Genomic DNA, 10331 nt, shown 5'->3' with positions numbered 1-10331 from the left:
AAAAACTTATTAAATATTTCCTTTCTTTATGCATGAACCCGTGCTCCGCAATTATTAAGCATCTTGCCTCTTCCAACAATTAATTACGTCCTTCAGTGAGTTGCCGCGGGTGGCGCTGGTGAACGCTCACTATTTTCGGTTAGTAAACATAAATACCCAAACAAGCGGAGGGTTGGACGGCCGTCGACGTAGCTCAGTCTCTTGAGAACTTCTGTAAGACTCGCAACGGCTTCGTGCCTGAATGGCTTTCGAGAATGGAAGTGTTGTTGCAAATGGGGGGGGGGGGGACTAATTTGTAATGGATCACGCAGCCCAAATCGCGTGGTTTTAACCCATGTTGTGTGTGTGTGTGTGTGTGTGTGTGTGTGTGTGTGTGTGTGTGTGTGTGTGTGTGTGTGTGTGTGTGTGTGTGTGTGTGTGTGTGTGTGTGTGTGTGTGTGTGTGTGTGTGTGTGTGTGTGTGTGTGTGTGTGTGTGTGTGTGTGTGTGTGTGTGTGTGTGTGTGTGTGTGTGTGTGTGTGTGTGTGTGTGTGTGTGTGTGTGTGTGTGTGTGTGTGTGTGTGTGTGCGTGCGTGCGTGCGTGCGTGCGTGTGTGTGTGTGCGTGCGTGCGTGCGTGCGTGTGTGTGTGTGGACTCGCAGACTCTCAGCTCCTAAAATAACGAGCCCCTCATTTCCCTTTCAGTTCGGCGTTTGTATATATACATATCGTTTTAAGCAACACTGGTTCATTCTGTGCATTATTTAGCTGCCGCGCGCTTCTTGGGCAGCCCCGTCATGCACGTAAAAGCCCTCAAAAGGGTCACGTGCACTCTATTCCAGACACGAGCAAGTTCATCTTGGTCAAAATAATACATGAAAAATATTTTATTTTTCCAAATACTTGTTCTTAATCGCTTTATAATTGCTAACGGTTTTCAAGACACGTGTGGCTCGGGGAAACTTTCATTTTTATGGAATAAAAGACATATATATGATATGTTCTCACATCCGGCAAAAAGGTGTCGAGGAAGATGATGCGGCACGTTCTGCTTTTGCGCGAGCCCATTCGAACAACTCAGCATTAAGACCTGAGCCGTGCGCTCGTTTCATCGCCCAGCGATTGCAGTAACCAGCAAGTCGTTTGCCTGCGTGCCCTCAAGGGGAGATCAACTACCTACAGGAGCATCCATCGACAAGGCTGCGGACAGCCAGGAGCTGCCGACTTCATTCCTTCGACGGGTGCCGTCTTTCGTATGCTAGCGATACACCACGACGAAGATGGACTCAGCAGGCCACAGAATGCCGACCCCTACGAGTGGGCCCCTGATATCTTCCGGTGGCCAAGATATCAGCTTGACAACGGACTCGGAATGCCAGGAAAAGCTGACTTCCACGTCTTGGAGTGCGGCTTCTTCCGAAAACCACGTTTCTGGCCCGGGATCAACGAAATCGCAGGGGCAGAGAAACCTGACCTCCACGAAGAAACATATGACGTCTCACGAAGGCCAGGTTTTCAAACCGAGGGCTACTGGCTCGGCGGGACGAGTGAGGACTACCTCCACGCTTTGCCGTTCAGGGCCTTCCCGGGGCCAGGTTTCTGGACTGAGGTCAACGGACGCGTCATCGGCCTCGAAGATGACTTTTCCGCCTCGACCATCGCCTTCTACTGAAAGACAGAATTGCACCTTGGATACTGTGGACTCGGCCCGGCGAAGGAAGCCCACATACTCCACCTGGGGTGCGAAGTCTTCATTAGGCGACGTCCCCAGACCAACAGATTCATCGTGCGCAGGGAAGGCGACCTCCTCTCGTTGGAATCTTTCATCTCCTGGGAGCTCTTATGGCTTAAGGACAAAGGCCCCTGCGAAGGTTACCTCCGCGCCGTGGCATGCGGTGCCTTCGGGTACCGAGGTTCAGACGCCGACGGCCTGGGGGTTGCAATGGAGACCGACTTTCTCTTCTCGGTCAGCGCCGTCCTTCCAAAGCCCGACTTGCAGCCAGAAGTTAGAGCACTCGGTGTGCCACAAGACACTTCCCTATATGCCTCGACAAGCGAAATCTTCTGGATGCCAGGAGCCAACCCTGAAGAAAACGGACTCGGCCTGTCTGAAGAAGCTATCCTCCTTAACTCTGCTGGCGGAGCCTTCCGGAGGTCACGTTTCCGCTCCGAAGACGACCAGCCCTGCGTACCCTGGGAAGGCAACCTCCTCTCACCGCCCGACGTCTTCCGGAGACCAAGTTTCCATCATGAGGACAACAGACTCAGTGGACCAGTTGAAGCTAGCCACGGATTCTTCCGGAGGCGAGGTCTCCGAACTGATGGCAGCGGACTCTTTCTCTCCAAAAAATCCCATTTCCACTCCTCTTTCAGAGTCTTCTGTTGGAAGTCAGGATTATGCCTCGGAAACAAAAGATCCGACTTCGAAAACAAGCCAAATTGGCTAACGCAATGAAGTCCCGCCCCTTGTTCATTTTGTTTAGTGCTAATACTCATGGTAATCTAACCGCAACGTAATCTGCTGCGGTACCTCAAAGGATAACCAATAAAAAATTCCATCCTGTCATTGTACGTATTTTAACATGACAGTTTTAACGGCCCCGTTCTCGAGAGAAATGGGCCGTTGTGAGTGAAAAGTCACGGCTCTAACAGATGGCAGCTGACACTGCCGGGCACATATTGTTCGTAGTGTTGTGCGACATCACGAGACTACGTGACAAGCCGATTAGGAAGGAGCTGCCAACTAGGATTTCTCATTTCAGATGGGAAGGTGAGGGGAATCAAACCCTCCGGGACCCTTGCATTCCGAGTCCAACATGCTATACCCCTATAGACCACGCAACCCCTTTCGTATGGCTTGGATATATAAGCAGGGTTGTATATCTACGCCAGGTGGTCTTTCACACAATTTTGTAGCTTACGAATGTACGCTCAGAAGTATGTGCGAAGTAGCAGAAGCACATGTTAAGGGTTGATTAACAGAGTTTCAAAGTGAATGCACGCGAACGAGGATCCTCGAGGGAAGACGTAGCCGCCAACGCTGTCGCGTCCTATCCTCAAAAATTCGTCTGAGGCAAATAGATCTCTCTCGAGTGCGGTAAGGCGAAAGCCTTTCCTGCTTGCACTCATTTGCGACTTTTTCACTCACTAATCTCTTTTTCTTTTTTGCTTCTTTTTCTCTTTCCTCCACTTTCTTCGCACAGTTTTGAAGTATTTTGCACAGCGTCGATGTCTGTGGCTGTTTTGACGTCTACACACTATATAGACGTCCGTGGTTATTTGACACCCAATTAATTTTTTTTTGCTCTAATTAATATAACTATTCCACATCAACCAAGTTTTGCACAAAGATATGTTTTCACCCTCTACCTCATACAACCACTCTTTTACTCATCAATCATTTCCCGACCATTACAGTGTGACACCCTCTGTCGACGCACAAATCCTGTCCACAAGCGGAGCTTAAAGATACCCCCCTCCCTCCTTCTCCTTTCTATTGTTTATCAATTCTTTTTTTTTTTTTGCACACTTTGAGCCGCACGCTCCAAGCTGAACGTCGTCATTTTTTCTTTTTTCTGTAAGCGTAAAGCCTTCAGAAGATGAAGAACATGTCCAACATCCTACATGTAGGATAGCGCATTTTTTTGCGCTGTAACTTTTAAAGTTTACAATGTAAAAGCTAGCGCCCGCTAGCGTAGGTTCAGGAGTCTCTATAAACTTTCCCTGTGAAATCTTTACATTCTGTGCTCGTACGTTTAGTAAGAGCCGACAGTGTTATCTGGAAACAGTCAGCAGAACTGAATACATCGATTATGAATATTGTGATTCCACGTGGAGGCGTTATTGAAGAAATGTGCATTGTCATAATAAGAGCACAATGCAGGAATAAAAATCCGATAAAGTCGACGTTTAGTTTTTGGACCTTTGTCATGCGTAATAGCTAGCTCATTCGCATATTATCTTACATTAAAAGGTGACTCAAAAGTCGGCACTGAAAAAAAAGAATTTTTTCTTCATAAATAAAATGACAAGTCTGAATCTTCAAGTGAAATATAAAATTTATAACAAAAATATGTTGCCTTTTGTTTATTCTTTTTTCAAGTTTGGGCGTATATTGTTGAGCAGCCAATGCGTGGGCGAGAAGACCGCAGTGGTGGAGAAAAAATACGCATAATCACTGCGAAGAAATGAATATTTAGTTCGCGTGCGGTCTCTCAGGAACTGCGCACGTGTGACGCTTAAGAAGTGGTTCCTGAATCTTTGATGCTCCTCTGGACTGATCTTTTCACGGCGCATATATGTGTAAAACGCCTGCCCCTAAACGCCTGTGTTTCTGTCTGCGTGATGAGGCGCAGGCTGAATTACCAATGACCCTAAAGGCCATCACATTTTATTTAATTTTGTGCATTTAGGAGGCATGCCAGAAATTTTTCAGTGCCCTGCTTTGCCCCCTTACTGGCCGAATGAATAGGAGTGAAAGGACACGAGGCGAAGTGGCAGTGGCGACAAAAATCTTGCTGATGAGCAGCCTATTGATAGCAATTGAAGGAATGAAAGCTATTGTAAGAGTATGGATGTCACATGGAGTAAAGAAACAACTTAGGAGAGACCCTTGCCCTTTCCAATGCATTGGAGAAAGTATGGCGGAAGTGACGTCAAAATTTAGGGTTAGCCAAGTCGGGCCATTAGCAACGGCGACGCTGTTGCTATAAAAACTCGGGCCACTGGCAACAGCGTTGCTAAGGTCTCTAGGAACGTGAGCGTCGTGGAGAAAGAAAATTCGCTGGATAAAGGAGGAGGAGAGACGTTGCAGCGTCCGGTCGCGGCGCGGCCGCGCCGGCTCAAAAAAAAAATGGCGTCAGGGCCTCTCCTAAGTTCTTTCCTTCCTCCATGGGATGCCAGGAAGGACGGGGTAGTACAGAAAAGGCGAACAGAAGAATTAACCCAGACGCTAATGAGTCAATCCTTGCTAATAAGAGGGTTGTACGTGTTACAAAAAAAAATGTGTAACTGACTACAATTACAGTTACCTCATCCAAAATTAACTTTATTTGGTCAGTTACAGCCTATGAAAAGTAACGGAAGAATTGAGAGAAGTAATTCATTACTACTGCGGTATTTTTCATCCATCTTTATTGGCATTTATGTGCTGGTGTGGCTTTCGACTTCTGATGCACTAAACCACTGCCAGTTGAGCTTCCGCTAAGGAACAACGTCTTATTAGTTGTTGTTTTTTTGTGTGTGTGCTGGAGGGCTTTTTCAGCCGAAACTGCTCCTCCTCGATGAATGAGTGCCCAGTGCTTCTTTAGGAACCATGTCTCTCTGGATATTTCGGAGAGCATTTCCTCTCAGCGAGAGACGAAGAGACGGACCGATGAGGAGCTGTGCCGAGATAACGTCGGCAGAAGGCAGCGGTGGCACGGTGTGTTGTGTACGAGTGAAGCTGTAAGCACATGTGGCGACCTTCCATGGTAATGTGACGTACAATCACACAAACTATCGCCTATCGTTGCCGCTGGCGCGCCCACTCTAAGCGACGTGATTCGACGATAGAGAGACACTTTTTCAGTGTTGCTCTGTTAGTGCCGTCTCGTTGTGCGGTCACCTCACACCATCAGGGAAGCATACTTAAGCTATCACTTGTTTTTAGACTAAACAGCATGAAGTATACGACAAGAACGCTGATGAAAATTCTTCTGGCAATGCACCGCATTTCTAAGACAAAGATCGCAGCGATACAAACTTCACTCTGCGGTGCGGAGACTTGCAAGATGTGACTTCTCCTTCTGTTTCCGATAATAAATAACAATATTCAGCCGGAATAGCCTCTCTTGTTCATTATTGTCCTACCAAGCTTCCACTAAACTCGCATGCTGCTCTCATATGAACGGCTCGGAAGAAGCAAGCGTCTGCAGGTTCTTCCCTGAAATCGCGCTTCTAAAACAAACCTCACTCGCAAAAAAAGCTATAACGAAAGATACATACCCTGTAAATATTTTTTTTTTTTTTTTACTAACAAAGAACCTGAGCGACGCCCGATATCCATCGCACGCCGTGTCGGTGCGGATTATCGCCACATGCGGTCAGCACTAATTGAGCGGTTATGAAAGCGAACCTATAGAGCGATTAGTTCTGCGTTCGCTTTCATAGCCGCTCAATTAGTGCTGACCGCATGTGGCGATATTAGGCATATTGGCTATTAGGCATATCAGTCAGCAGAGGCCTCAGCGGTGGTCTATTTTCACAGATTCAAAAGCAGCCTTGCAAGCCTTAAAAGCTTCGCCCTGGAGTCTATGAGCAACTCGCCGCGGAAATACGACAACTTCATCACTATGCCATAAATGGAGGACATGACATCATCTACCAATTGCTTCCAGGACACAGCGGCACAGCGGGCAACTTCCGGGCGGACGAGGTCGCACGAACAGTCCACCAAGACGGCGATTGTGTGTTGATTCCATTTTCCAGGGCAGACGCAGCGGGCAGGCTTCGCGCACTTGCGCGGGAACACACGCTCTCCTTGTGGAATTCTGACCAGTTTGCGAACTGCCGCTTAAAATCCCTGGACCCTGACCTGAAGCTCCGGCTTCCACCTGGCCTACCCCGATGTGAAGAAACTTTGCTGTGCCGCCTGTGGGTTGGTGTAGCATTTACAAACTCTTATTCTTTTGTGATAGGTATGGCAAATAGCCCTGCATGTACAAACTGCGGGTGCGACGAGACTATAGGCCACATTCTTTGTGAGTGCCCGATATACAGCGAGGAAAGCCAGTGTCTATGCCGTGCGCTGGGGCGTCTAGATGGACGCCCACTAACTGAAATTAAGATCCTAGGTCCCTGGCCACGGCGATCGTCTGCGGTGAAGGCCTCCCAGGCACTGCTCCGCTTTATGAAAAGCACAGGACTGATCGAAAGGCTATGATTTCTTATGTTACGTGATATGACTGTGACGTGATGTGATGTGACATGTCTGTGATGTGACTGTACTGTCATCACCCACCCCTCTCTACCCACAAGTTTTATACCCACCTACCCCTCTCCCCCAGTGCAGGGTAGCAAACCAGTTCATTTACCGGTTAACCTCCTCATCTTCCTCCTCCTCCTATGAAAGCGAAGAAACGAAGAAAAATGTGCGTTCTGGTGCGCTCCCAGCTTCTCTCGTGAGAACACAGGCACTTCGCTATCTGGGAAAGTGGTATCCGTGCCGCATAAAAACTTGATAAAGAAGAGAAACACAGCCTGCACACACGCGTCTGCCCTCAGGTGTCGGTTGCGTGGACCACGTGACTGATTATAAATTTGAAAACAAGTGTATCGACGAAATACCGAGATGTGAATTGTGTCCCGTACAGTACCGTTCAGCTTACATTGTTTTTAGGGTTTGCAGCTTCGTAACCACCCTGGGATATTTGTCATCCGTGCGACTAAATGCAACAGCCTCCGCCGTGTTCATTTGTTCGCTGTGCTAGTTATTCTACCTGCGTGATACGTTCGGATATACCAAACCCTTCAGTACGTTTTCCCTCACCTGTGTGAAAAACGTTTCAATAAAATTAGTGACTGCGATAAGAGACACTGGGGCATATTTGCTTGCATTTATTCGTTTGTCGCCAGAATTATGCTACTGCTAAGCACTCACTGGGTTTTTTATAACAGTTTTTTTCTGGTGGGGCTGGTTTTTGTTTTAACCTTTTCTCTGCTTACCTACATTTTGTACGTTCATTGCAATATATGCGTCTAAAAAGTAAACACATGCACAGGAAATGGCTTATCGTTTTTAACAAATGAATTAGTTTTTCCGTTGAAATAGCGCTGACAGTTTCCATAGATATAAACATTTCTTTAAGGAATATGGTTTAGTGGCTACGGGTCAGGTTGGTCGCGCCCTTAGTTCGAAACTGTGTAGGCTGAAGCCGCTGCTCAAGTTCTGGTGGCAACAATGGACCTATGTGTAGGGAGGTCGGGGCAGCCTGTTTGGTTTGAAAAATCTTGCACGTGCCATCTAATGACACTTCTATTTATGTTGTATCTAGTTAATTACAAAGTCTAGGATTCGCGCTCTTTTAGTTACAAAATGAGGCAGGGCTTGGTTAGTTTCATCAATTGTGTGACATGTTGCTGTGTTGTTGTTTTTTAAATAGGAGACATCCATGGACTGATTCCTTGCTAGCTTTAGATTTTGCAGTATTTGTCGTTTATAGGTATAGTTCGTGAGCATAGATGATCGGAGCAGTTGGCACGGCATGACTATATAGCGGCACGCATGACAAAGAGTGAAACTTGGGGGCGCATGCACAATCAGCGCAATGACTTTCTGCGGACGCTTACTGAGAACAGCAGTTTGATATCCTTTTGAACAAGCAGCGAAAAAGTGAAACTTTAGATTATACCCTTTGTGCGCTCTTGTGTCTAAAAAAAAATAATAATAACTTGCTTACTTTGTTACGATATACAGTTAGTGCTGATGCATTTTAGAGCGGTATGCATGTCCATGCAGGATTTCGGAACACATTTTAGTTGTGAGGCAATTATGGTGCACTGTAAAATGCTGTTATGCACATATATCAATAGGAATGGTATGTAGGCTTACGATCCGAAGCAAAAATTTTCTCTTAAGATTTTCCTGCGCTCTGAGCGTATAGCTAAAAGTGCTATAAGAAACGAACATCCTTCGTTTTTGAAAATAATTGTGAGGCAACTGTGGAGTGTATTAAGACACTCAACAGGATAGTTAAGCGGGCGAGTTGGTGATACATCATCCAAAAAAACAGCGCAAACAAACGGGGACGACAGGAAGAAACAACAGGAACAGTTCCTGTTGTTTCTTCCTGTCGTCCCCGTTGGTTTGCGCTGTTTTTTTGGATGATGTATTAAGACACTATTTGCTAACATATTGATATAAATGCTCTAAGCTTCTATGTCAGACTGCCATAAAAAGCCAATTAAGCGTGTTTTTAAAAGTTAATATCAAGCTTAATAAACATTAATATCAAGCCTGCCCAGGGAAGATCTGCAGATGTATTGATTGTTATCGCGATGTTAAATAATATACGAATAAAGTATACTTTCAAGTACACATCCTCGCAAAATGTAAAACATTAGTTCATATAAAGCTCCTCTATATCGGGTAAATAAAATGCTTTAGAATGCCAAGAAAATATTTTTCGTGGTTTGTGGATCCTTGCTGTTGCTGTTTGCATGAAAAATTCCAGCTTGTGTTTGGGCGAGTGCTGGCTTGAATAAAATCTCAGTTTGCCGTATTGCATCGTTTGTTGTTTCTTTTTTTCTTGTGCCACTGCGCTGCTTCCCCACAACGAATGGTTTCGCCTTGGTGCTGTACGAGTGATTCGCCTGAAAAGAACACAGCAGTGGTTTTTCGTTGTCATTCAAATAAGCCATTGTATGCAGTGTGCCGGGACGAAAACTTGTGTCAAAAAAAAAATAAAAACATTATCGTCGGCGAAAGTTACGGCCCTCTAACTGGCCCGGTGGCTGCGATTTTGTTGCTCATCTCACAGAAAAAGGAGCGTGACTGACTTTTTTCTTCTTTTTTTTTTTATACTGATAGCCGCGAGAAGTACCCGTTAAGGCAAAGGCCCGCTTTCTTTCTCACGTCAATGTGAAACAATTTTAACCTTTTATATCAAGTTTGGCTTTTGAGATAGGATAACCATAAGCAGAAGTAATCGTTTGGAAATTCCGCTCACGCTCTAACCACCGCAGCGATGCCGCCAGCCACCACTGTAGCAGCGTCAGTGGTGTGGAAAGAAGCAAATGTCCAGCCCTTGTCTGTCTCGGTAGCATTGACTGCACACATTGGTCATTTGGCATCCAGTTATTTTTTGAAGTTTTCTTGTACATTTTTTTTCTTCTAACCGTCCTCGTGAGCATATCGGCAACGGCACTGCTTCGAGAATCTCTATGCACGTGGAAGCAGGTGAAGCTTGACACACGAATTCCTTCCGCACCATCTCGAGTCCGCGCAGAGCGCCCACCTAAGCAGCAAAAACTCATTAACGTCGCTTTCTGTGTGTACGGTCAAGGTGAAATGCGAAATGCGAAGCGCGCAACATAGGCCTTGTCAAAGGAAGGCTGCTCGGGCTTGTTTATATCAATATTCTCGCTGACAGGTTTTATCGGCAGCTCAACCATTGTCTCTTTGGCAGGAGGGATACCGTGATACACCATTGTTACGTTCTCGAAGTTCTATACTTGTTTTTAGGGAACAGAAGTGTAACAGATTAGGCTTGTGATCGATTACTGGACAATATTTGAATTATCGCGAACGTTACATCGAAGAACAAAGTAATCAAGAATTGCAAAATAAAAATAAAATGTAACTTCTTGCACGCAA

The sequence above is a fragment of the Amblyomma maculatum genome, chromosome 1 (genome assembly GCF_055883805.1).
Source record: "Amblyomma maculatum isolate TAMU_Amacu chromosome 1, ASM5588380v1, whole genome shotgun sequence".
NCBI classification, from domain to species: Eukaryota; Metazoa; Arthropoda; class Arachnida; order Ixodida; family Ixodidae; genus Amblyomma; species Amblyomma maculatum.
The sequence above is the reverse complement of the archived record's forward strand: the minus strand, read 5'-3'. Positions refer to the sequence as shown.